Raw genomic sequence first — 25,443 nt, forward strand, 5'->3', positions numbered from 1 at the left:
TCACAACGGGGTTATATACTTGGCTTAGGTTGAGCTTAGGGGTATATTGGTAATTTTGTGAGTTACTGGGGTTCATTGGTTAATGGAATTAATTTGGTGAATTTTGAGGTTAGTGAGAATTTTGAGAAAAGACCAAAATACCCTTGGAGTGGGCAAAGGGCATTTGAGTGGATAAGGGGAAAATTGGTCATTTTGACCATGAGACTAAGCCAAATTAAACCAGCTGAGAGAATTTTGGGGCATTCTCATTCACTCTCTCTCTCTCTCCTAGTTTCTTCCAAAACTAGCCTAACTAAGTAACAACACTCAAGGTAATTTAAGGTCAAGTTCCAATCTTTTCTTGAGAATTTTGGTGGGAATTAAGCTTAAAGAGGAAGGATTGTAGCTAGTAAGAGGTCTTAGTCACCATAGAGGATCCAAGAATTCAAAGAAGAGGTATGGTTTTCTCTCCACTTATTCTTCATTTTTCCTTGTGATCTTCTTGAGAAAATTTTGAGTTTAGCTTTGTGTTTTTCGAAATTATGGGAGGTTGGTTTGTTTGGAGGTAGAATTGATGGTGGGAATTGGTTTTTGAACTGGTTTAGATACTTGTTGCCAGCTGTGAAATTATGTATTTGAGTTGGAATTCTCGGATTTAGGAAGAGATGGGTTTAGAACCCTAAAATATTAATTTGAGTTCTTGGGTTGGTTTTTGGTGTTCCTTTGGTGTTTTAAGGTGCATATTTAGTATACTATATATTTGAATGGCTATTTCTGAGGTTGGTATAGGTTTAAGATTGATTGGGGTGAGTTTAGATCGGAGGAATCGTAGAAAATAGAACCCAGAATTCCGGGTTCACATTGTAGTGCCCCCTGCCCTTGTTTTGTGTGCCCCTGTGCTATCCAGGTGGGGATTTTGGGGTGTCTCTGCTTGTTTGGGAACCCTTGCACTATGTAGGGGAGGTTTTGGGGAGCCTATGCCTATTTGGGTGCCCATGCGCTAGTTTTGCGCGCCCCTACCCTATGGCCAATTCAGGATATGTCTTTTTGGGGCTTGGGAAGAGATCGGGGGCTCAGGGGATGATTCCACCACTCCGTGTGGAAGAATTGGAGGTATCGAGAGCACATGATTGGTCCCAGAGTCTTTATTTGGAGTTGAATCTTAGCGGGAGTACTATTTATGGTTGTGATTAGGTTTACCGCAAGGCTCAGGGAAGGATCATGTTCGGGGTCGTACCATTATTCGCACAGGACCTGAGGTAAGAAAGCTGCACCTGGTTTATGATTAGGGCTTGATCCTTGATTAATGAACATGATTATAATCATGCCTTTGAATATCTGTTTGAATATGAATGGCTGTGTTATGTCTGAGTTGCATACTTGATTGAACCTAATTGAAAAGCTCGATTTATAAACAGGTGGAATGCAGGCCGTTATGGCTGGGCCACCTTGGAAAGTGCGATAAGTACTTGTCTGGCTCTAAAGCCTCCTGCATAAATAAAGTGCGGTATGCATTCGTGACTCTAAGGTCGCATAATTGAGTTAAATGCCAGTTTGAGTATGGTTATTACTGCTAAGCATGCTATTTATGATCTGTTAATTATCTGTATCTGATTGCTTAAGTTTTTTTTTTCCTGAGCCTTGGCTCACGAGTGCTACATGGTGCAGGTAAAGGTAAGGAGAAGCTGGACCAACTATGAGTTGGAGAGCCTCGGGGGCGGTATGTACATATGCAGTCTGATCGATCGCCACGACCAGGATTGCTATAGAGGAACTAGGGTTAAGCCCTGATTTTGCCGCTTAGGCTGGGCTTTTTTGTATTCATTTTATGTTTGTAATTAACTTTTAAACTCTTTTTGGGATCCCATGTATAGTCTTAAACTTTTTAATGAAAATGATTACTTCTTTGACAAAATTTTTGAAAACCTAAACAAATAGTTAATTTTAATTACACGTTTAAGTCCAAATGAATCGGTTAATGAGTTTTAGCTCTATTTTAAATACACAGTTTAATGGCCCTGGATTAGTAGGGCGTTATAACTTGGTATCAGAGCGCTGTCAAGGTTTATTGGTTCCCGAAGATTGGTTGGGCATGTCCACTCACAACTAAAGATAAGCTCGACTCAGGGTTTGGTTACTAATGATGTGACTATATGTTTAATTGTTTAATTGACATATATATACCTTATCTACATGCTTGATTAGGGAGCATGGGTTATACTGATAGGGCCTAGCCCCTGACTGCTATGTGAATATGAAAAGATGTGCTTATCAACACTATTATTGCTTTTGAATGTTAAACAAATGCTTAATAGCACTATTGTTGCTTCTGAATGCTAGAGAAATGCTTATCAGCATTGTTATTTGCTAGTAAATGCTAAGAACGTGCTTATTAGCACCATGATTGAGCATGAATATAAAAAGACATGCTTATTAACATGATTGGTGTATATGAAATATATTGAAATGCTTATTAGCATTGTTATCGTATGTGTATGCTTATTTGTTCAGCTTTGGGACCGTGGGGTGGTGCTAGGTACCGTTATCATTGCCTAATGAGCCTAGTCATTGATTGCAAATATGCTTGGAGAGTTATGCCTCCAAGGTGATCAGATAGATTAGCCGGAGTTGAAATCCAGGCTAGAAATGATGACTAGGGTCAGAACCCTTCACCAGCCCCTGAGAACTGGCAGCTAATTCTTGCTGAAATGCTAGCCAGGTTACATAGATAGTAGGATGAGATTCTTTTGTTGAGACAGCAGCAGGTTCTAGCAGGCAACGTCGTGCCAGTTGTACCACCAGCCTTGGTACTAGTAGCAGTACAGCCGTCAGAGGCTGAGAGTAGATGGGAAACTTTGTATGATTGATTCAGGAAGCATCACCCTCCAACTTTTGAGGAAAATTCAGATCCACTCAAGGTAGAGCACTGGATGTACCACTATCCTAGACATTGCGAGGGTAATAGGTAACAAGAGAGTGGCTTGTGCCACCTATATGATTCGAGAGGGCACCCAAATTTGGTGGGAGGTGGTATCCCAGACTAGGGATTTGACCACATTGAACTGCGAAGAATTCAAAGATTTCTTCAATGAGAAATACTATAATGATGTAGTTAGAGCTGCAAAGGCAGATGAGTTTAACAGTCTGATTCAGGGTAACATGTCAGTAAAAGAATATGCCCTGAAGTTCAATGGACTAGTCAAGTTTGCTTTGGACTTGGTACCCACAGATGTAATAAGGAAGGGAAGGTTCCTTCAAGGGCTAAATGCTATGACCCTTGTACCTGGAGTTACAACCTATGCTTAGGTAGTGTAAAAGGCCTTTACTGCTGAGGGCATCGAGAACAAGATCTGGCGTGAGAGCATGACTAGACGGGATACTAGGAGGGTGGTACCTCCATTTACAGGATTTGGTAGGGGTAGAGGCCCTAGTGACCAGAAGAGGAATACCCTAGACTTTACTACAACTTTAGGCCCAGACAGTAGGCCACTGGGTATTTAGAATGGCTGTTAGGGCGGCAATGAGATATGGAGGACTTATCAAGAGTGTGCCAGGTGTAGGAGGTGCCATTTGGGAGATTGTTAGGCAAAGGCATGTTTTCTATGTGGGGTACTTGGACATCTTAGGAAATATGGTCTGAGCTCAAAGAAAGAGGAACCAAAGAAGGCGGACAACTTGACTCCAGCTCGGATGTTCGCACTGACCAAGTCAGAGGTTGAGGCTAGTCCCTCAACAGTGACATGTCAGCTTTCTAGTGTTGGTTCTTCTTATACTGTGTTGATTGATTCTGGTGCTACACATTCTTTTGTATCTTGTAGACTGATTGATAGATTATGTAGACCATTTGATTATTTACTGTGGGGTTTGGGACTTTGTTACCTATTGGGGAATTGGTTGTCTTTAAGAGATGGGTCAGATCATTACCAGTAGAGAGTTATATGTGGATCTGATTGAGTTGGCTATGAAAGATTTTGACATGATTTTGAGTATGGATTGATTAGCCAAGTATGGGGCAGCCATTTATTGTAAGAAGAAGATGGTAAGTTTTGATCCTGAGGGTGAGGACCCGTTTGTTTTTGTTGGTGTTGTGCATGGACCCTGCATTCCTAGAATATTAGAATTGAGAGCTAGAAAGCACTTGTGAGGTGGTTGCATAGGATTCCTAGCTAGTGTGGTAGATACCACTAAGGTCATACCAGTTGGACTTGAAGAGACTAGATTAGTCTGTGAGTTTCTGGATGTATTCCCAAAAGATTTACCACAGTTGCCGCCACATAGGGAGATATAATTTGCTATTGAATTGGCACCAGGGACATAACTAGTGTCTAAAAAATCGTACAAAATGGCTCCAATAGAATTGAAGGAACTGAATGTTCAATTATAGGAGCTACTCGACTTGGGGTTTATCAGGCCTAGTTTCTCGCTATGGGGTGCACCAGTTTTGTTTGTAAAGAAGAAGGAAGGATCTCTGAGGATGTGCATCGATTACAGAGACCTAAATAAGCTGACTATCAAAAATAAGTATCCACTTTTGAGAATTGATGACTTTTTTTTATCATAGACAAGGCAAGACAGTGTTCTCTAAGATTGATCTTCGATTTGGTTATCACAAGCTGAGGATCAAAAGGAAGATATTCCGAAGATGACATTTCATACGAGGTATGGACATTATGATTTCTTAGTCATGTCATTTGGATTGACTAATGCCCCAACAACTTTTAGCGAACTGATGAACAGAGTGTTCAAGGACTACCTAGATATATTTGTGATAGTCTTCATCGACGACATCCTGGTTTACTCTTAGTCAGAGGCAGAGCAAGAGCAACCTCTCCAATTAGTACTATAGAGGTTGAGGGAGCACAGATTGTATGCCAAGTTCAAGAAGTGTGAGTTCTGGTTACCCCAGGTGACGTTCCTCAACCACATTGTTAGCAAAGATGGAATTAAGATGGATCCGGCCAAGATTGAGGCAGTCAGAGATTTGCCAAGGCCAAGGAGTACTTTAGAGATCAGATGTTTCGTAGGGTTGGCTGGATATTATCTGTGTTTCGAAGAAGGGTTGTCAGGGATTGCTACACCACTGATAGAGTTGACACGCAATAATATAAAGTTTGTATGGTCAGACAAATGTGAGTACAATTTCTAGGATTAGAAGAGGTGATTGATCACTGCTCCAATGTTGAGCCTTCCATCTAATCAGGAGAAGTTTTTGGTTTACTACGATGCTTCGAGGCAGGGAATTGGCTGTGTTCTTATGCAAGCAGGGAAGGTGATTGTCTATGCATCATGACAGTTAAAGGAATATGAATAGCAGTACCCTACACATGACCTGAAATTATCAGCAGTGGTCTTTGCATTGAAGGTATGTCAACACTACCTATATGGAGAGAAGTGTGAGATATACACTGATCACAAGAGTTTGAAGTAGTTCTTCACATAGAAGGATCTGAACATGAGACAGACACATTGGCTAGAGTTGGTACAGGATTATGATTGTGAAATCCTCCATCATCCAGGGAAAGCAAATGTGGTGGTAGATGCCTTGAGTTGGAGGGTCTGGGACAATTATTCAGTTTGAAGCAGATATCAAAGGAGTTGGTAGAGGATATGACCAAAGCAGGGATATAGTTAGTGGTGGGCCAGTTAGCCAACATCACCTTACAATCTACTCTTTTGGAGAGGTTAAAGGAGGGTCAATTGAATGATCCTCAGTTGATGAGGCATAGAGGGGACGTCCTAGCTAGAGTGACTAAGGAATATAGTGTTTCAGAGATGGGTTTGCTGAGGTATAAAGAGCGGATTTGTGTTCCGATGGACTCTGCTATTAGATGGGAGATTCTAGATGAATCTCATACTACATCTTACTCATTGCATCTAGGCACCACGAAGAAGTATCAGGATTTGAAATCTTTATATTGGTGGCCTGGGATGAAGAAAGACGTGACTGAATATGTGGCTAAGTGCCTAACCTATCAGAAGGTGAAGGTTGAACACTAGAGGCCAGCTGGGTTGTTACAGCCTTTATGTATTCCTGAGTGGAAGTAGGAAGAAATCACCATGGATTTTGTGGTGGGCTTGCCTAGAATGGTGGGGCAACACGACTCAGTATGGGTGATTGTAGACATATATACCAAGCCAGCCCATTTTTTGCCTGTGAGGACAAATTTTAAAGTATTTCTGTATGTTGAGCTGTATGTCAGGGAGATTGTACGTATCCATGGGGCTCTAAAGTCTATTGTGTCAGGTCGAGACCCCACCTTTACTTCTAAGTTTTGGGGAAGCCTGTAGAAGGCTATGGGTACTCAGTTGAATTTTAGTACCGCCTATCATCCTCAGACAAATGGAAAATCTGAGAGGATGATTCAGATATTGGAAGACATGCTTCAGGTGTGTGTACTAGACTCTGAAGGGTCTTGGAGTAAGTATTTGCCTTTGATTGAGTTTTCCTACAACATCTATCAGTCGACTATTGGAGTGTTTCCATTTGAGATGTTGTATGGTAGGAAATGTAGATAGCCCGTCCATTGGGATGAAATGGGTGAGAGGAAATACTTAGGTCTTAAAGTAGTTCAGAGGACCAATGAGGCCATTAAAAAGATTAGAGTCCAGATGCTTGCATCACAGAGTAGGCAGACAAGTTAATCTGATCCAAGGCGAAGGAACGTAAAGTTCCAAGTGGGAGACAATGTCTTCCATAGAGTTTCACCACTGAAAGGGATGAAAAGCTTTGGGAAGAAGGGTAAGTTGGCCCTAGGTTTATGGGACCTTTTGAGAGCCTGAAGAGGATTGGATAGGTGGCCTACAGGTTTGCATTACCTCCATCATTGTCAGGAGTTCACAATATGTTTCATGACTCGATGCTTCATAAACATGTGTCAAATGGAACTCATGTATTGAGTTATGAGGATCTGGAACTAAAAATAGAATTCTTTGATGAGGAGCGACTAATACAGATCCTGGATAGGAAGGTTAAAGTCTTGAGGAACAAGACTGTAATGTCCCAAATTACCTAATAAGGCTTAGGGTCTTGATTAGGTGACTAGGATGGAAAATTATGAAAAATTAATGGAATATATGTGTTTATGTGATATATATGTGTATCGTTATATGATAACATAAGTTATATTATAATATGACTAGATATGCATGTGGGCTAGTTCTTATTAGAAGGGAAATTTTCATACTTTGGCCCATTACGGGTATATTTGGAATATATGTGCATATATGTGTGAGTCCACATTATTATGTGGATATATTTGGGTTACTCATCCTGAGGCGATCCTAGGGAGCAAGTCGGGAGAGTCAAAACGGGACCAAATACCAGACTCGGGGTGAGTCAAGAGGTATTTTGGGTATTTAGTACATTACCGGGCATTATCGGGTAATGGGAAATTGTTTAGTAACTATTTGAGGATATATTCAGTGTTAGTGAGATTAGGAGGGAATTCCGGGAATTTTGACCATTTTACCCTCGAGGACATTTTTGGTACCCCTAGCCTCAAGATTTACTTAGAGTTACTTGAACTCTAAGTAACCTCACAAACATAAAACTCTCAGCTCTCTTTCTCTCTCTCCCACTTGTTCTCCTCTCTCTCTCTCATATTTGTTGGTGAATCTTTGAGGAAACTAAGGGAATTAAAGGTTGAAAACTTGGGTAATTGAAGGCTTAGGTCTAGAGATTGCTTGGCTACAACTAGGAGGTCTTGAATCACAGTTGAGGTAAGCTCTAATTCATATTTTAATTAAATTTTGGTTTGGTTTTAGAAGTGTTCTTGAGCTTGTGGCTCAAGGTAGGTGGTTTGAAGATTTGTGGGTTTTGTTATTGAACTTAATGTTGGGTTTTATTGCTGATAGTATGTTGATGTAGTTATGGGACTGAATTGTGGTTTTGGGGATTGTTTGGGATGATTTTTTGGTAAGATTTGGTTGAGGAAAAAATTGGAAAATTGGGGTTTGTAGGGTCGCGCTACGACCCTGATCTTGGGGCATTGCGATCCGCGTGAACCTAGGGCCTGGGGTTTTCAATTATGCATAGGCGCGTTGCAACCCTTCAGAGGGCAAGTCATGGCACGTGTCCCTGGAGTTTGAAGGAGGGGGGCTCTCTGAGTTGAGGCGCACCGTGACCCGTAAGGGGGATCTGCGACGTGCATAGGCAGAAATGGCCAGGAAGGGTTTTGAGTGACAGGAACTCAAACCTAAGGGCTCAGGATCGATTCTACTACCCGATTTAGTAGAATTCGACGTCCTAGAGGCTAGGACTCGGTTTGGAAGCCTTTATTCGCTTGTTATTGACAGGATTTTTATATTATGGATATGACTAGGTTACTGCTAGTGGCTCGGAACCAGGATCGTTCTCGAGGGTCGTTCTTATTAAATGGTGCACTCGGACCTAAGGTAAGAAAACTGCACCCAATACGTGATATATGTGATTAGGGTTAGGCCCGATTATTAAATATTATCATGAATAGGGCTTGGGCCCTTGAGAATGAACATGATTAAGATTATGATTGTGATAGTTGATTATGCATGCTTGAAGTCTTTGTATCCGGATAATTGTTAAATGATATACGCTTTTTTTTATTATTTATGTAATTAGGGCTCGACCCCATTAAGGAGAATAGTTAATACTATGTTTGTATTTAATTGGTTGAGATATATGATTAATATGTATGCATACTTGTATTGTCTGAGGTATGCTTATATGTGCCTTATTATCTGTTTATCTGGTTGTCTGAGTATCTGGTTAAGGCATTGACTTAGTAGTCAAGGCCGGCAGTAGCGTGCTGTGCACTGGTCGAGAGGCTTAGGCATAATCAGGGACATACTATTACGTTGGCCGAACCTATGGTCATTTGGAAAGAAACAAAGCGCTTGGCTAGCTCTATAGCTAGTTACTCAGAGCTAGGGCGAAGGGCCCCGAGTGACTCTATAGTCACATACCTAGGGCACAGGGCCCTAGGCTGACTCTATGGTCACCTATTCAGAGCAGCGGCCCCAGGATGATCATATAATCATTTATTTGTAATGGTATGCATGCATGAGTAGGTTATTACTGCTGGGCATGCTAGATATGCATATGGAATCTGCATTTACTGTTCAAGCACATGTTTATGTTTTCTTGCTGAGCCTTGGCTCACAGGTGCTATGTGATGCAGGTAAAGGGAAAGGGAAGTTGGACTAGCCATGAGTTGGAGAGCTTCGGTGGCGACATGTACATATGTGGCTGCTTGACCACCATGGTCGGAGTTATCTTGGAGGAACTATGATTTTACCCCTTCTTTTGCTGCCTAGGTCGGCTGGGCTTGTATCTTTTGAACTTATTACCCTTTTAACGTTATTTTGGGATCCCATTTATGAACGTAATTATTTTAAATGAAAAGTCAACTCTTCCTTTTGACTAAATTTTCTAACCCTAACCCTTGTCACTAACCTTAGTTACACGTTTATGAACAAGGGACTAGATTAGTAAGTATTGCACTATTTAAAGTACACATTGTAACGATCCTGCAGTATAGGACGTTACAACTTGATATTAGAGCTACCAAGGATTAAGGGTTCCTAAAGATTGGTTGAGTATGTACACTCGCCACCAAAGACAAGCTTGACTCAGGGTTTGGTAACTACTTATGTGATTAAGTGCTTAACTGTTAAATAAATGCATACGACTTATTAGGGAGCATGAGATATTCTGATAAGGCTTGACCCTTGACTGTTGCATGAATGATAAAGATATGCTTATTAGCATTGTTATTGCTTGTGAATGCAAAGGAAATTCTTATTAGCACTGTTAATTGCATATAGGCAGGGAAATGCTTATTGGCACTGTTAATACTGGCAGGGATTAAAGAACATGCTTATTAGCATTGCTATACATGTATAAATGCTTAAGCATGCTTATTTGCATCGTTAATCCCGTATGAATGCCAGAAATGCTTATTAGCATCGATATTTGCTGATGAATATCAGGAAGTGCTTATAAGGACTATGGTTGAATATATTATGTGTTGGCATGCTTATTAGCATTGCATTTGTTTGTTTGTTCAGTCTTGGACCGCCAGGCGGCAAGGGGTATAGTTATTACTTACTTAACGACCATATTGGTCACTGTAGAGAGGGATAGTTATCAGTATCCTTCCTCGAAGTTCATAGAGGTTTCCTGGACAAGAAATACAGGCCAGGGAAGAGAATGATCAAGGACAGGCCCCACCACCAGCTCTAGAGGATTGGCAACAAGTACTTGTTGATATGTAAGCCAGGTTATAGAGGCAAGAAGATGAGATTCGCCTCTTGGGATAGCAACAGGTTCCAGTAGGGAACCTACAGCCTGCACTACTGGCAGTGATATAGCCAATGGTAGTACAACCTCGGGCAATGGAAAACAGATGGGAACCCTTGTATGAGAGGTTCAGGAAACAACACCCTCTAGTTTTTGAGGGCAGCTCAGACCCACTGAAGGCTTAGCATTGGGTGACAATGATAAGCACCATCCTGGATTTCATGAGGGTAGGCGGTAATGAGAGAGTGGCTTGTGCCCTTATATGTTTCGGGAGGATGTGCGAATATGGTGGGAAGTGTTATCCCAGACCTGGAATGTAAATACTATAGAATGGGAAGAATTCAAAACTATTTTTAATGAGATATACTACAATGATGCAATTAGAGCTGCGCATGCTAAAGAGTTCAACAATTAATTCAGGGCAACATGTCAATGATCGATTATGCCTTGAAGTTTAACAGATTGGCAAAGGTTGCAAGGGATCTGGTGCCCACTGATAGGACCAGAAGGGAGAGGTTTCTCAAGGGGATACAACCTATGATAGTCTAGGATGTTCGCATCACCACTGTGCCGAGAGTGACTACTTACACACATGTAGTTGAGAAGGCGCTCACAGCTGAGAGCGCAGAGAGCCGGATCTGGCGTGAGAGTGCAGCCAGAAAGGATTTAGGAGGCCGAGACCTCCATTTCCAGGCTTTGGTAGGGGCGGAGGCCCTAGTGACCAAAAAAGAAAGACTCTAGATACATTTCCAGCTCTAGGGCCAGATAGAAGACCACAGGGTGTACAGATAGGCCGCCAGGGTGGCGGTGAGATCTGGAAAGCATTCCTAGAGTGTACTCAGTGCTGGAGGCACCATATTGGGGAATATTGGGGGATGACCTGCTTTGTCTGCAGGATCGTGGGACACCTGAAGAACGATTGATCGAAAGCTAGGAAGGAAGAGCCTAAGAAGGTGGACAGCCTACCACCAGCTCAAATGTTCACCTTGACTCAGGCAAAGGTCGAGGCTAGTCCCTCGATGGTTTTAGGTCAGCTTTCTAGTGCTGGGACCCTTTATACTGTTTTTATTGATTCAAGTGCAACACACTCTTTTGTTGCTAGTAGGATTATTGATGGACTGTGTAGACTGTGTGACTTTTATCCTGTGGTGTAACGCCCTACTACCCAGGGACCGTTACTCTGTTCCTTTTAAACAGTGCTAAACTTGCTAAATGAGTCATTTGGCCATAATTGTGTAACAAAGTGTGATAATGATTTAGGGTTAAATTTTTTTGTCAAAGATACAACGTTTCATTAAAAAGTTTACTGTATACATTGGGATTCCAAAATATATTTTAAAGGTTAATTATAATAAAAGATTTACAACCAGCTGACCTAAGTGGCAAACTAAGGTTTAACCCTAGTTCCTCTTTAAACCCTCGGCTGTGGTGATCGAGCGGCTGCATATGTACACATTGTCACCTAAGCTCTCCAACTCAAGGATGGTCCAGTTTTGTAATGACCCAACTAATTCTAAGACCTTGGACCATTAAAAACTACTAGACTTAGCTATTACTTTTGAAGAAAACATACATAAGAAATATTCATAACTTTATTGAAAACTCCAAAGTAAATATTGAAATACATAAATGCGGGGTATGGGATCCCATTGTTTTAAATAAAATATAACTTTAAACTAAAGGAAATTGTTTACAAAACTAAATGCGGAAAATACACAAAAACATAATTTAGAGAGACTAAAAGTAACGTCGTCCTCGAATCGTTCACGCAGTCCATCGAATCCCTTCATCCTTAATACACAAACCAAGCTGCCAAGAATCCTTCCGCCGCCATAACTATTTTCCTGCATACATAAAAATAAAGAAATGAGCATAATGCCTAGCAAGGAAAATCTACTAGCACATATATCATTAAACATAAACATAAGACTACAACATATGACTATAAAACATGCATTATAATGGCCATCATACTTCTTGGGGCCATAAATTTACAGAGCTTAGTTATCTAGACAAGTTATATGAATTTATGGGGCTCGCTATCTAAACAATCATATGCCCAAGGAAAAATTATTGGGACTTGTTATCTAAACAAGTTATATATTTGTTATCTAAACAAATTATGTGATTGTTATCTAAACAATTCATATACTTAAACAACTAAAACATATCATACATATAGCATAAACATATCGAAACATAAAAACATACAAGATCTATCCTATTTTCCTTACCAATACCGGGATTTAGAACACTCCTAAAACCAACAATAAGAATGTGAGTATTTCTAAAGAAAGAGATGATAAAGAAATGACCTAAATCACCAAGATGAAACTTACCAACAAGAAACCTTAAGTTCAAAGAACTTAAATACCTAACCAAGAATGTAAACAACGAGTTAGGATTTTAGTAAAGATAACTAAAGGAAACTAAGGAACCATTCTCCTAGTCCATGAGTCTGTAGTATTGCTTTGTGATCTCTGAGAAAACTGTTTAGGGAAATTTTGGCAGAGTTTTGGAAAACAAAATTTCGGTCCCTTTTTCAGTCAATCCCCCCTCTATTTATAGGGGTTCAACAGACATAATTAAGTGACTATTTACACGAGCAACCTACATTTTTGAGTAACTCTCCAAATGTACAAATAAATGTAATAACGACATTAACTTCCTAATATTATACTTTTATCAGCCATGGGTTACAACAGTTACAATATGTCATTGACTCGTGTAATGTCTCTAAGTCCTTAGGAATTAAAGCTTGTGCATTCCGAAGGTTTACAATGAGCTGAATGCATTCCTCAAGCTGGAGGGTTGTAGGCTCCAATGACCTGACCACCGAGATGCTTGAGATGTTAGATCGATTCATATAGGCTATCTCCTTGATGGCTAATTTCAGCTGAGCTTTACTCAGGCTACAAACCTTACCAACTTATACCGTGTTCTAAGGATTGAAAAACCTTCATTAATTTCTTGCCAACTGTACCACGAACAAGATACTTGAGCTTGTGTTTTTTCAGGTATCACAATACATATTGTTATATTGTGATTAATTCTTTTAAATTACACTATTCAATTTGTAATCATGAGCCACAATCCCAACAATAAAAATCTCTTTTTCCCAAACCCTAGAGTTCCCTATTTCTAAATGGTCTATACCTGGGGTTCTAGACTTTCAAAACCATAACCACAAACCCCATGGAAGAAAACTCATCAATCTTAGCCCTTAAGTTCATGTCTCAAGATCTAGTGAAGCAATATCACTTTGATGGAACTAACTTTGTTCATTAGCAAGATAATATCAAGTTAACACTTAAAACTTTGAAGGTCTACTACATCTTGGATAAGGATTTGAAGGCATTAGGTCCACCCAAGGACAATGATTCTCAAACAGAATAAAGGAGAGGAAGAAACACAAAGAAGATTGTGGATGCTCAAAACTCCGCGCTTGTGAAAGACCCAAAATACATGCTTAGGCCCATGACCGTTTGAATACATGATTTAGCCGTGATGACCCTCGGGCCATCATTGCCTCACGCCTCCCCTGGCCCTTGGCAGATGGCCTCGCGAGCCCCCAGCACCTCGCGCCCCTGGCCATTGGCAGATGGCCTTGCGAGCCCCCAGCGCCTCGCGCCCCTGGCCCTCGGCAGACGGCCTCGTGAGCCCCCAGCTCCTCGCACCCCTGGCCCTCGGCAGACGACCTCACGAGCCCCCAGCGCCTCGCGCCCCTAGCCCTCAGCAGATGGACTCGCGAGCCCCCTCACCTCGCACCCTTGGCCCTCGACAGACGGTCTCACGAGCCCTCAGCGCCTCGCGCCCCTGGCCCTAGGCAGACGGCCTCGCGAGCCCCCAGCGCCTTGCACCCCTGGCCCTCGGCAGATGGCCTCGCGAGTCCCCGACGCCTCACGCCCCTGGCCCTCGGTAGACGGCCTCGCGCCCCTGGCCCTCAGCAGACGGCCTCGCGCCCCTGGCCCCTGGCAGACGGCCTCGCGCCCCTGGCCCTCGGCAGACGGCCTCGCGAGCCCCCAGCACCTCGCACCCCTGGCCCTCGGCAGACGGCCTCGTGAGCCCCCAGCGCCTCGCGCCCCTGGCCCTCGGTAGAAGACCTCGCGAAACCCCAGCGCCTCGCGCCCCTGGCCCTCGGTAGGTTGCCTTGCGGGCCCCCAGCGCCTCACGCCCCGTGCACCAGCGCGCCAATGCTGTGTGCGCAGCCCATGGTCTCACGAAGCGCTCTTAGTTGCACCACGGCCTTGCGAGGCATCACGTATTCACGCCAGGAACCTCGTGTCGCTAGCCGCCAGCCGCACCAAATGACTTCGCGACTCCACCTCGCGCACGGTCCTTCCACCCGTGCCTTGTGGGAGTATATCTCCCATGATAACCCATACAAACTCCAACACCTAAAGGGTAAGAAAGCAGGATACATAATAAGTACAAGTGAACCCACGAGTGACACAAAAGAGATCATACGTATATTAAGGACGTACGGGTTGTACGACCAGGAGGAGCACATGGGCGTGATTCTAGGGCCCGTACTAGACAGGTATTGGTGCTACAAGTTAGTACCAATGGCAAAAGCACTACCTATACGTCATCGACCATGTGTCAGGGTCGACACCACAACCACCTGCACCACTACATCTGATGCCACTTCTCCTGACACTCGTACTGGGCGAGTAGTGGAGGCATAATCAAGTACTAATGTGGAGGTGCTCCCACCAACCTTGATCATGTACTGGAGCTGACACCACTACACCTGATACCACTCTCTTGACACCGTACTTGCGTACCATCTGGTCCCCTGGACCATAATGTATCAGGGGCCATTAGAGCCCACTATAAAAGGAATTCCACTTCCACTTGGAAGGGGGTTGGAAAAAACACTGTAGCGCTACATCATAAGAAAGACAAATTCAGTTCACCATTTTTCTTCTGCAAGTGTTCTTCGAGTTTCCAATTCGATCTTTAAAGTTTTTCTTTTGATAATCTCTACATTTCTATTTTTCTAACTTAACTTGGTTGACGAGTTCTCACCGTCAACAGTTTGGCGCCGTCTGTGGGAAGGATAGATTGCAAGTCACTGTTCTTTCGTCGATTCCAATAAGAAAAAATTTCGCGACGTTCGAAACGGTTGAGAGACCCGCGCGAGGTGGAAGTCCACCTTGACGGAGATCAGCTAAAAGCCTCCATGAGGGATCCTCCTCCATCTGCGAACATGGAGGCCCCAAGGGAGCCTGAGGCGCCCAGAGACGAAAGGGAGGCCTCATCCCCGGAAGTCCCACCTGAGGAGGATCGCCCAAGGTCGGCGACTACCTCGGCAAGGGGCGCCGATGAGCACCTGCCTCCAAAGCCGCCGCAGGTGCCAAACCCTGGTCGGCAGGATCCAGGCCCATCGAAGCGCCGGGCTGACAAGCACCCTCGGGTCCACTCCGTCAACTCAAGCTCGAAGTCTCAATTCTATGAAGACGAGATACGAGAACTTCACCGCAAGAATCAGAGGATAGAAACCACCCTGGAAAACATGCAAGAGGTGCTAAATGGGCTGTTGCAAGGGAGATCAAATGTGACACTCCCTAAGCGGAAGAGAGAGACCGGAGGGGGGGGGGGTAGAAACCACTGTCCCAGTAGATGACGGAAAGACGCGACTCTCCACTAGTAATACTCCCCGAACGAAGCATCGCGAACATCCCAGACCACCGAAACAGCCCCAGAAGCCAGCGCCGAAGACCAATGCTGCCCCTCATAACGATGATGAGGTCACTTCAAAGAGAGCACCGTCAGATTTACGAGAAGAGCTCAACAAAAAGAGGGTGGGTAAAAGGACCACACCCCCTATGGCGCCCCGAGAAAGCAAAGGAAATGGGGATCCTAACTTGTCCACTTTGAGAGACTCCCTAAGCAAGAGGAGGCAGGACCTGGACACAGAAATGAGGAGCCTGCGAAGCAAAATCATCACCGCCTGTGGAGGTCAAGCCTTTGAGGAAGAGTTCGATCATGAGTCACCCTTCATCAAGGAGATCCAAGCCATCCGGCTCCCAGCCAACTTTAAGGAGTCCCATATGACCCCCTACGAAGGAAGCACAGATCCAAAATACCATCTGGACGCATTTAATGATTTGATGAAACTGAGGGGAATTAGTAGCGGGTGTCACTGCTTCCCTGTCACATTGAAAGGACCTGCGTACAAATGGTTCAAAAGACTTAGACCGGGGTCCATCAGGCAACAATTTTTTGATGAATTCCTCTAGCAGCACCACGTCGTGCGGGACTACACGATGCCAGGCACCAGCCTCGCCAATGTGAAGCAAGGAGAAAACGAGAGTCTAAAGAGCTACATTCACAGGTTCAATATGGAGGCAGTTAATGTAGGGAGCCTGACCCGCCGAGAGCTGAAAATGGCCATCACAGCTGGAGTGTGCCCAGGAAGCAAATTATGGGATAACATGCTCAAGAGGGAGGTCACGGACTTAGATGATTTCTAGGAGCGGGCGCAAAAGTATATTCACATGGAAGATGGTCACGAGAGCCTCAAGGCCGAAAAAGACAAAAATTCATCAAAGCCCTCAATCCGGGAGAACCAAGGCAATGCCAAGAAAAAGAGGGTCTATGAGGGGGCAAGAGATGATCGACCCCGGAAGCATCAGCACTCTGACAAGCGTAGACAAGGCCCCTACACCTATTATACTGACCTCACCCATGCGAGAGAGCATATTTTCGTTACGAACGAAAATCAGGTCCCTTTCGGAAGGCCCCTGCCATTGAAAAAAGATTGGTCTAAAAGATACCCCAGCAAGTATTGCCAGTATCACAAAGATATAGGCCACACAACTGCAGAATGCAACCATTTGAAGGTGGAAATTGAGGAGCTCATCCGCAGGGGGCATTTGGGCAGATATGTGCGCAAGGAGAACCATAGGCCAGAAGAAGGAGCATCCTCGCCGCGGGCGCGAGAAGTAGCCCCAGAAGTGCAAGGAGAGGTCAGGACCATCTTTGGAGGACCAGGATTCGGGGGTGAATCAAGGAAGGGACGAGATAGATATGCTAGGGAGGCCAGGTGAAGTCCACCACCGTGCGTCCTGAGTCTAGAGCAGCGCCCCCCGAAGAGTTTCAAGGGTGAAAATGACTCAATAACTTTCACCGAAGAAGACGCTCGAGGTGTACACTTCCCCCACAATGACCCTCTAGTGTTGACTGTCCAGCTTGCTAACATGAGGGTGCATCAGGTCTTAGTGGATAACGGAAGCTCTGTGGACATCTTGTATCGCTCAGCGCTGGAGAAGATGGGACTAAGCCTTCGTCACCTAATGCCTTGCACTACGTCTTTGTATGGATTTACGGGAGATTTGATACAAGCCCTGGGGGCAATCGAGTTAGCCCTTACTATGGGAGAGCAGCCCAGACAAACCACCATAATGGCAAACTTCATTGTGGTAGATTGCGCCTCAGCCTTCAACGCGGTATTAGGGAGACCTTCCCTAAGAGAATTGAAGGCGATAACTTCTGTATACCATTTAGCTATGAAATTCCCAACTCCCGGGGGAATAACATGCATGAAAGAAGAGCAGAAGGAAGCGAGGGAATGCTATAACACATCCCTCCGCACAGCCACAAAGCCGACAACACCTATGGCGATGGTTGTGCATGAAGGCATGAACCCAAGCGAGTTGGACCCACAAGTCATAGAAGAGCCCAGAGTTGAACCGGTAGAGGAATTGGAGGAAATAACGGTCATGAATGAGCCGTTGAGGAAGTTGAAAGTAGGAAAAAACCTTGCTGATGACATGAAGGAGAAACTAGTAGAGTTCTTAAAAGCCAACCTCGATGTATTCTCTTGGAGTCACGAGGATATGGTAGGGATAGATCCAGCGGTCATGTGCCACCACCTGAACATTGACCCGAAAGCAAGGCCGGTGAGGCAGAAAAGGAGAGCACTAGACCTAGAGAGATATGCGGCCCTGAAAGAGAAGGTTGATAAGCTGAAGGTGAACGGGTTCATTCAAGAGGCATTTTACCCACTATGGGTGTCGAACCCAGTGCTGGTCCCAAAGCCCAACGGAAAATGGGGACTTGTGTGGATTTTACCAGCCTCAACAAGGCCTGCCCTAAGGACAGCTTCCCACTTCCTAGGATAGACCAGTTGGTAGATGCCACAGTGGGACACGAGCTACTTAGCTTCATGGACGCATATTCAGGGTATAACCAAATACCCATGAACCCTGTTGACGAGGAGCACACTTCGTTCATAACGGACAAGGGGTTGTACTGCTACAAAGTGATGCCCTTTGGTTTAAAAAATTCAGGTGCCACTTACCAGAGGTTGGTGAACAAAATGTTCGCAAATCAAATAGGAAGGAACATGGAAGTGTACGTGGACGATATGTTGGTGAAGACAAAAAAAGCGGAAGAGCTCACTAGCAACCTCATGGAGATGTTCAACACCCTTCGCAAGTACAGAATGAAGCTGAACCCACTCAAATGCACCTTCGGAGTTTCGTCAGGAAAATGCCTGGGTTTCATGGTGAATTCCCGAGGTATTGAGGCTAATCCTAAAAAAATCAAGGCCAAGCTGGAAATGAGCCCACCACGGAGCAAAAAAGAGGTGCAGTGCCTGACGGGGAGAGTGCCAGCCCTCAATAGATTCATCTCCAGGTCGACTGACAAATGCCTCCCTTTTTTCAACATCCTAAAAGGGAACAAAAAGTTTGCTTGGGATGACGAATGCCAGGATGCCTTAACCAAGCCGAAGGAGCACCTTGGAAGGCCACCCCTTTTGGCCAAGCCAGAAAAAGGGGAGAAGTTGTACCTGTATCTAGCTGTATCTGAGCATGCCATAAGCGCTGCCTTGGTCAAGGGGGAAAAGAAGCACCAACACCTTGTCTACTATATGAGTAAGCAGTTGGTAGACGCGGAAACCCGGTACCCGGAAATAGAGAAGTTAGCATATGCCCCGGTAGTGGCTTCTTGAAAATTGAGGCCCTATTTTCATGCTCATGCGATTGAGGTGCTCACCAACACCCCCATGCGTCAAGTCTTGCACAAGCTAGAAACTTCAGGAAGATTGTTAAAGTGGTCGATTGAATTGAGTCAGTTCGACATCACTTACACCCCAAGGACCTCCATCAACGGGAAGGTACTTGCAGACTTTATAGTCGAGTTCACATACCGACCCCAAGAGGAGGGGGAAATAGAGGAGAAGGAACCGACACCTGAAGAGGAGAGGCACCCTGAAGAATGGAGCCTCCATGTAGATGGGGCGTCTAATGAAGGGGGAGCCGGTGCTAGCATAGTGATGACGGGACCTGAAGGGCACAAGATGTATTGTGCCTTGAGATTTGGATTCGAGGCTTCCAATAATGAGGCAGAATATGAGGCGCTGTTGGCCGGCCTGCGGCTAGCTAAGGAATTAAAGGTATCCCACTTGCATGTCTTTAGTGACTCATGGCTGGTAGTGTTTCAGGTGAAGGGCGAATACCAAGCTAGAGGTCCAAAAATGGCTGCATACCTCACCAATGTGAAGGAGTATTTGGACCAGTTCAAAAAATACACGATAGAACAGATCCCTAGGGAGCAGAACGCGAACGGAGATGCACTCGCGAAACTCGCCTCCACACGAGACGAAGATACGCTTGAGTCTATACCAGTCGAATATCTCCCCAAGCCAATCATAGACGAAGAGAGGATCAACACGGTCAAGAGCTCTAAGGAGCCATGGTTTGCCCCCATTAGGAGGTACTTGAATGACGGGACCTCACCCTTGGACAAGAAGGAGGCCCGCAGACTGGCTTACAAAGCCGTCCAGTACACCCTAGTAGACGGAATCTTGTATAAGAGAGGCTTCTCTACCCTACTCCTATGGTGCGTTGATAAGGGAGAAACGTCAAATTTTTTACAAGAGATACATGAAGGGGAATGTGGGAACCATGCTGGGGGGTAGTTCACGGCAAAAAAGGCCGTCTGCCAGGGGTATTATTGGCCTACCATGGAGAAGGACGCGAGTGACTTCGTGAGAAAATGTGACAAGTGCCAGAGACATCCGACTTACCCACGACAATCACCAAATGAGCTGGTGAGCATGACCAGCCCGTGGCCCTTTGCTGTGTGGGGGATTGACTTGATAGGGGCACTGCCAACTGGAAGAGGATGAGCTAAGTATGCGGTGGTAGCGGTCGACTATTTCACTAAGTGGGTGGAAGCGGAGCCTTTAGTCAACATAACGGCTAAGCAGATCACCACCTTCGTCAACAAATATATTGTTTGCAGATTCAGAGTACCTTACAAGATCATCTCCGACAATGGAACGCAATTTGAAGGAGGAGTGTTCGAGGACTATTGCAAGGCAAAAGGAATCAGGAGGAGTTTCTTCGCAGTAGTACACCCCCAAGACAATGGGCAAGTAGAGGCCATCAACAAGATCCTATAAAGGAACTTGAAAACTAAGTTGGAAAAGTTGAAAGGGGCCTGGGTCGAAGAACTCCCAAATGTGCTCTGGGCCTATAGGATCGCCCCTCGTTCCACCACTGGGGAAACACCTTTCGCCTTGGCCTATGGCTGCGAGGCTATCCTTCCAGTAGAAATGAAGGTTAACTCCTTCCACATGCAAACATACGATGACCAGGCTAATACCACAACGTTGGTCGAGAACTTGGACCTGCTGGAAGCCAAGAGAGAAAGGGCACAATTAAGGCTGGCCACGTATCAGCAGCGGGTAGCGAGGTATTACAATTCAAGGGTGCGGGAGAGAAAGTTTAGGGTAGGAGACTTAGTATTGAGGAAAGTACTCCCCAACACGCGAGACCTGGGGGTGGGGGTACTGGGAGCGAACTAGGAAGGACCCTACCAAGTTGCTCAGTGCATACCACTAAACACGTATAAGCTGACGCGCATGGACGACATCGTCCTGCCTCGAGCATGGAATGCGGAGTACCTCAAGAAGTACTACCAGTGAGACTTCAACATCCATTGCAAGCAGTATCCATGCTTAGTTTGTTACGTGTTATGTTAGCTCAGTAGACAAGAATCAAGGAGGGTGCCTAGATAACCTCCCAAGAATATGTAAAATTTTTATATATATACATATCATTGTAACCTGCCTACTATGAATTAAACTATTCACATCTTCGCATGCTATTTTTCTCCTTTATGTGAGCATCAACCAAAGTTCCTGCCGAAATAAACTTCACCAGACACTTGAGGGGGAATAGTGGCCCGTGAAGGCAAAGCATACAGCAAACATGAGGACCCTAAAAAGGACCCTCTATTAGGAGGATCCTAAAAAGGACCCTCTAACAGGAGGATCCTAAAAAGGACCCTCTATCAGGAGGATCCTAAAAAGGACCCTCTAACGGGAGGATCCTAAAAAGGACCCTCTAACGGGAGGATCCTAAAAAGGACTCATCGTATCAGGAGGATCCCAAAAAGGACCCTTTATCAGGAGGATCCTAAAAAGGACCCTCTAACAGGAGGATCCTAAAAAGGACTCATCATATCAGGAAGATCCTAAAAAGGACCCTCTATTAGGAGGATCCTAAAAAGGACCCTCTAGCAGGGGGAACCCAAAAGGACCCCTTGTATCAGGGCCTTAAACGAATTCTTTAAAAAAAATGCATGGTGAACCCTAACAAATAGGGAGGAGACCTTGAAAGGCATCTCCTGAAGTTCACAAGGATTAGCTACCCTTATGAACATCAAGGAGGCCAAAAGGTCCAATAAGCCTAGAGCGGCCACCAAGCCCTCTAGCCAAAAAGGGTCCTAAAAGAGGCCCTTGCAAATATAGTACTATGAATAATGACGAGAAGGACGCTTCTCGCAAAAAACAATAAGCGCGCTCAAAAATATATAAAAGGATAGCTAGAACCTAAGTGGTCAATATATCCTTATAAAAATAATCAAGAGGCACCAAAAAATGACCCATTGAACCCTTTCACATGGGCTCCAAAGGACCTCTAGCCTAATAAATAAAAGAGGAAGAACCTACCAAACCCCATCATACGGGCTCAAAAAGACCTCAAACACAGAGGAATAAGAGATGAATAACCACATATATATATATATATTAAAAAAGAGTCTTGGTAACATGGCAAGATTTAAAAAAAAAATTATTACAAGCACAACAAGGCTCAGATGAGCATACACCCACAGCGGGCTAACTGACAGAAATTATGATATGACGACCTCAAGGCCTCCTGCCACGGGCGTTCCACCCAGCTGCCCGGGCAACAGCGTGCTCGCCAAAGGAAGAAAAATCAAAGTTTGGATCCTGCCTCCATACACCATAAAGGGCACGCTCTATGGACCTATACTCAATAACTTCCCTGTCCGCCTCTAAGGAAGCGACCCTCTCCTGCGACGCAACTACAACAACCTTAGTACCCTCAAGTTCGGCCTCTAAGGAAGCAACCCTCTCCTGCGACGCAGCCACGGTAGCCTTGGCACCCTGGAGTTCGGCCTCTCGGCTGGTGACCCTTTCCTGCAACATCGTGGTCCGGGCAACTGTCATCTTCTTCCTTTTTGATGAGGCAGAAATTTTCGCCAAGGCATTTTCTAGCCTAAACCTGGTCTCGGCAAGCTCCCTTTCGAGCTCCTGGACTCGAGCCGCAAGACGGTCCCTCTCGGTATTTGACGCGGAAAGGTTGTGAGCTGAGTCGGCAAACGTTGAGCCACGGTATAGGCCTGCACAAGAAAGATAACAACAACAATGATAAGTAACAAAAAAAAAGGGAATAAAAAAAAAAGGCCGACACAAGATGCATGAACTCACCCAAGAAGAAGTGCGCGAAAGAGTCTCCCCAAGATCCGACATGGCGAAACTCCCAAGACCACTCCAATCAGCTTCGAGGAGGTCTGAGGCGATCTGGACATACCGCTGCCCGTAAGAGGCCGCCTTTCGATCCACCCAGAGCGCCCCTTCCAAGCCAAGGGTACCTGGCTGGGTAAGGACAGACGACCCGCTCATCGAAACAGGAGGGGGCGCAGGAAAATTGGAAAAATGAGCCCCGGGTAGATCAGGAAGGGGTGCAGGAAGATCGGGAAAGTAAGCCCCCGATGGATCGGGGTCGAGGGGAGCCTGAGGAAAAGCGTCAAAGTCCATGGGGTCGGGGCAAACAAAATGCCCTGGCATGGCCTGTTGACCTTGGGTTTGGGAAGCCATGTTAGGGTCGAAAGGGACAAAGGGAGGACATCCCCTGGGGGACGAGGATAGTTGGTAAGGTTGCTCGTGTCCAAGGGAGACTCCCTCCGGCACACCCTCAGCCTCACCTTCACCCGAACGAGGCTCAGCTGAGGTAGCCTTCATCTTCTTTGACCCAGGAATAGTCCATAGCAACCTGGGATATGAAATCGGGGACAACTTGTGAAGGTTAAGATTTTCCACAGTGAATAGGTATGCATCCTTTCTCACGACGGGGTTAGCACTGATAAGATCGTTCACGGCGTTCGCCTCCGACCCAACAACTATAGGTATGGCGAACTGCTCTGCACGATCCACACCATTGTCGACATAAACATAAGTTATAAAACAATAAGTTTCAACAAAAAAAAAAGAGAAGAAAAGGTGGCTCGAGGTTCTTATTGGGAGCAGAACAGAAGTGCTCCAGGACCCCGGGTTGGACACTGCGCCGTCTATCAAAGGGACTTCATTATTGGCTTTTTGCAGGAAATAATAGCCCTTGGATTTGGGAGAGGGCATGAGATTGTACAGGAAGTGCACCTCTTGGGCCGTAGGAGCACGTTTGACAAGTTCCATAAACACGATAAATAGGCAGCTCAAGGTCAGCCAACTGTTGGGTGCCAGCTGAAGTGGAGCGAGGTCAAAATAGTTGAGAACTGCAACGAAGAATAGGTGTAATGGGATGGTACCACCCACCTTCAGGATATGCTCGCTAAGGGCCACGAAGCCAAAATTAGGGTAGTCAGCCCGACACTTGTCCGAAGGGGTGTATAATGCGTACTCCGGGGGAACACGGTAGTGCTCTACAATTTCCATCAATTTATTTTCAGACACGTGGGACACTAGGGTAGATGCCAATAGGGGGCATCATCCTGGTCATTAACGGACACCTGTCGTCGTCCTCTCTTCGACATATCTGCAAAACCAAAAGAAAAAGGGTGAGGAGGAGACAGAACACTTAACCCTCCATTTTCTCTTCCTAGAAAGAGTCTTCCACCAGGGCACCGGCTGCGGAAGCGCTAAGCTAGGGAAGATCAAAAATAAGGGCTGAAGAGAAGCAGGAGCGGCCCCATGACAGTCATCAGGCAAGGTTGGGCTAGAAGGCTCAGGCGGAAGATGTCCCTCCATAAACTCCAACTCCCCCTGCAAATCTAAAAGGGTCAACCTAAGGCTCGCTACATGGTCACTAAGGTCAGGAGGGAAAGGTGCTATGTCTCCTCTCAACACCGAGTCAATGTCGCTCTCTACCACCCAAATTTTACACCTAAGTTCAGTCATGTGCTCAAGATGATGAATACGAGCTTGCCTTAAGGTGTCATGGTCATGGTAAGGATTTTCCTCAGGGGACTCTGAGTTTGAAGACAAGTCAACAAACTCAACCCCCAGAGGAATGCCGAACGAACCTTCACTTCCCATGAGACCTCGTCCCGAAAGCAAAAAGGGTTCACGTATAAATGAGAGGATTGCTACAAAACATAAAGGAATGGGCTCAAAACCTCTAGGCACAAACGCTCTAAATGACCCACTACGGGGTTTGAATAAAAAGGCATGCATCAAGGCTAACTCACGACGAGCTCAGGCCAAAGTACCCCATCCCGAGTGGTGCTAATGTGGACCTAATAAACATAAGGGAGAAAGAAAGTATACCTCAAGCAAATAAAATGGGGCGTTGACATGGTCAAAAAAAGGTCGAGGGCCAAAAGCGCTGTCACTGTCAAATAGAGGCAAGTGGTCGAAAGTACGCTTCTGCAAAAATAAACAGAAAAGATGTGTTAGCCTTCAAATATATGAAGGGATATAAACATACCAAAAATTAGCTCAAATATATAAAAAAAGGAGGAAACTATAGCAAAAGTGAGGTTGTGGGGGATTGAACCCCATTCCTCTTGAAAGGAGCAAGAATCTAAATGCCACTAAGCTAAGGAGATGAAGTGTAAATAATAGGCTTGGCATGAGGGCCTATTTATAAGAATCAAAGAGAAGAGTCTACTAGAGCACCTAAAGGTACTCTCATAGACTGGGGGGC

This window comes from Humulus lupulus, chromosome 1 (assembly GCF_963169125.1).
Source record: "Humulus lupulus chromosome 1, drHumLupu1.1, whole genome shotgun sequence".
NCBI classification, from domain to species: Eukaryota; Viridiplantae; Streptophyta; class Magnoliopsida; order Rosales; family Cannabaceae; genus Humulus; species Humulus lupulus.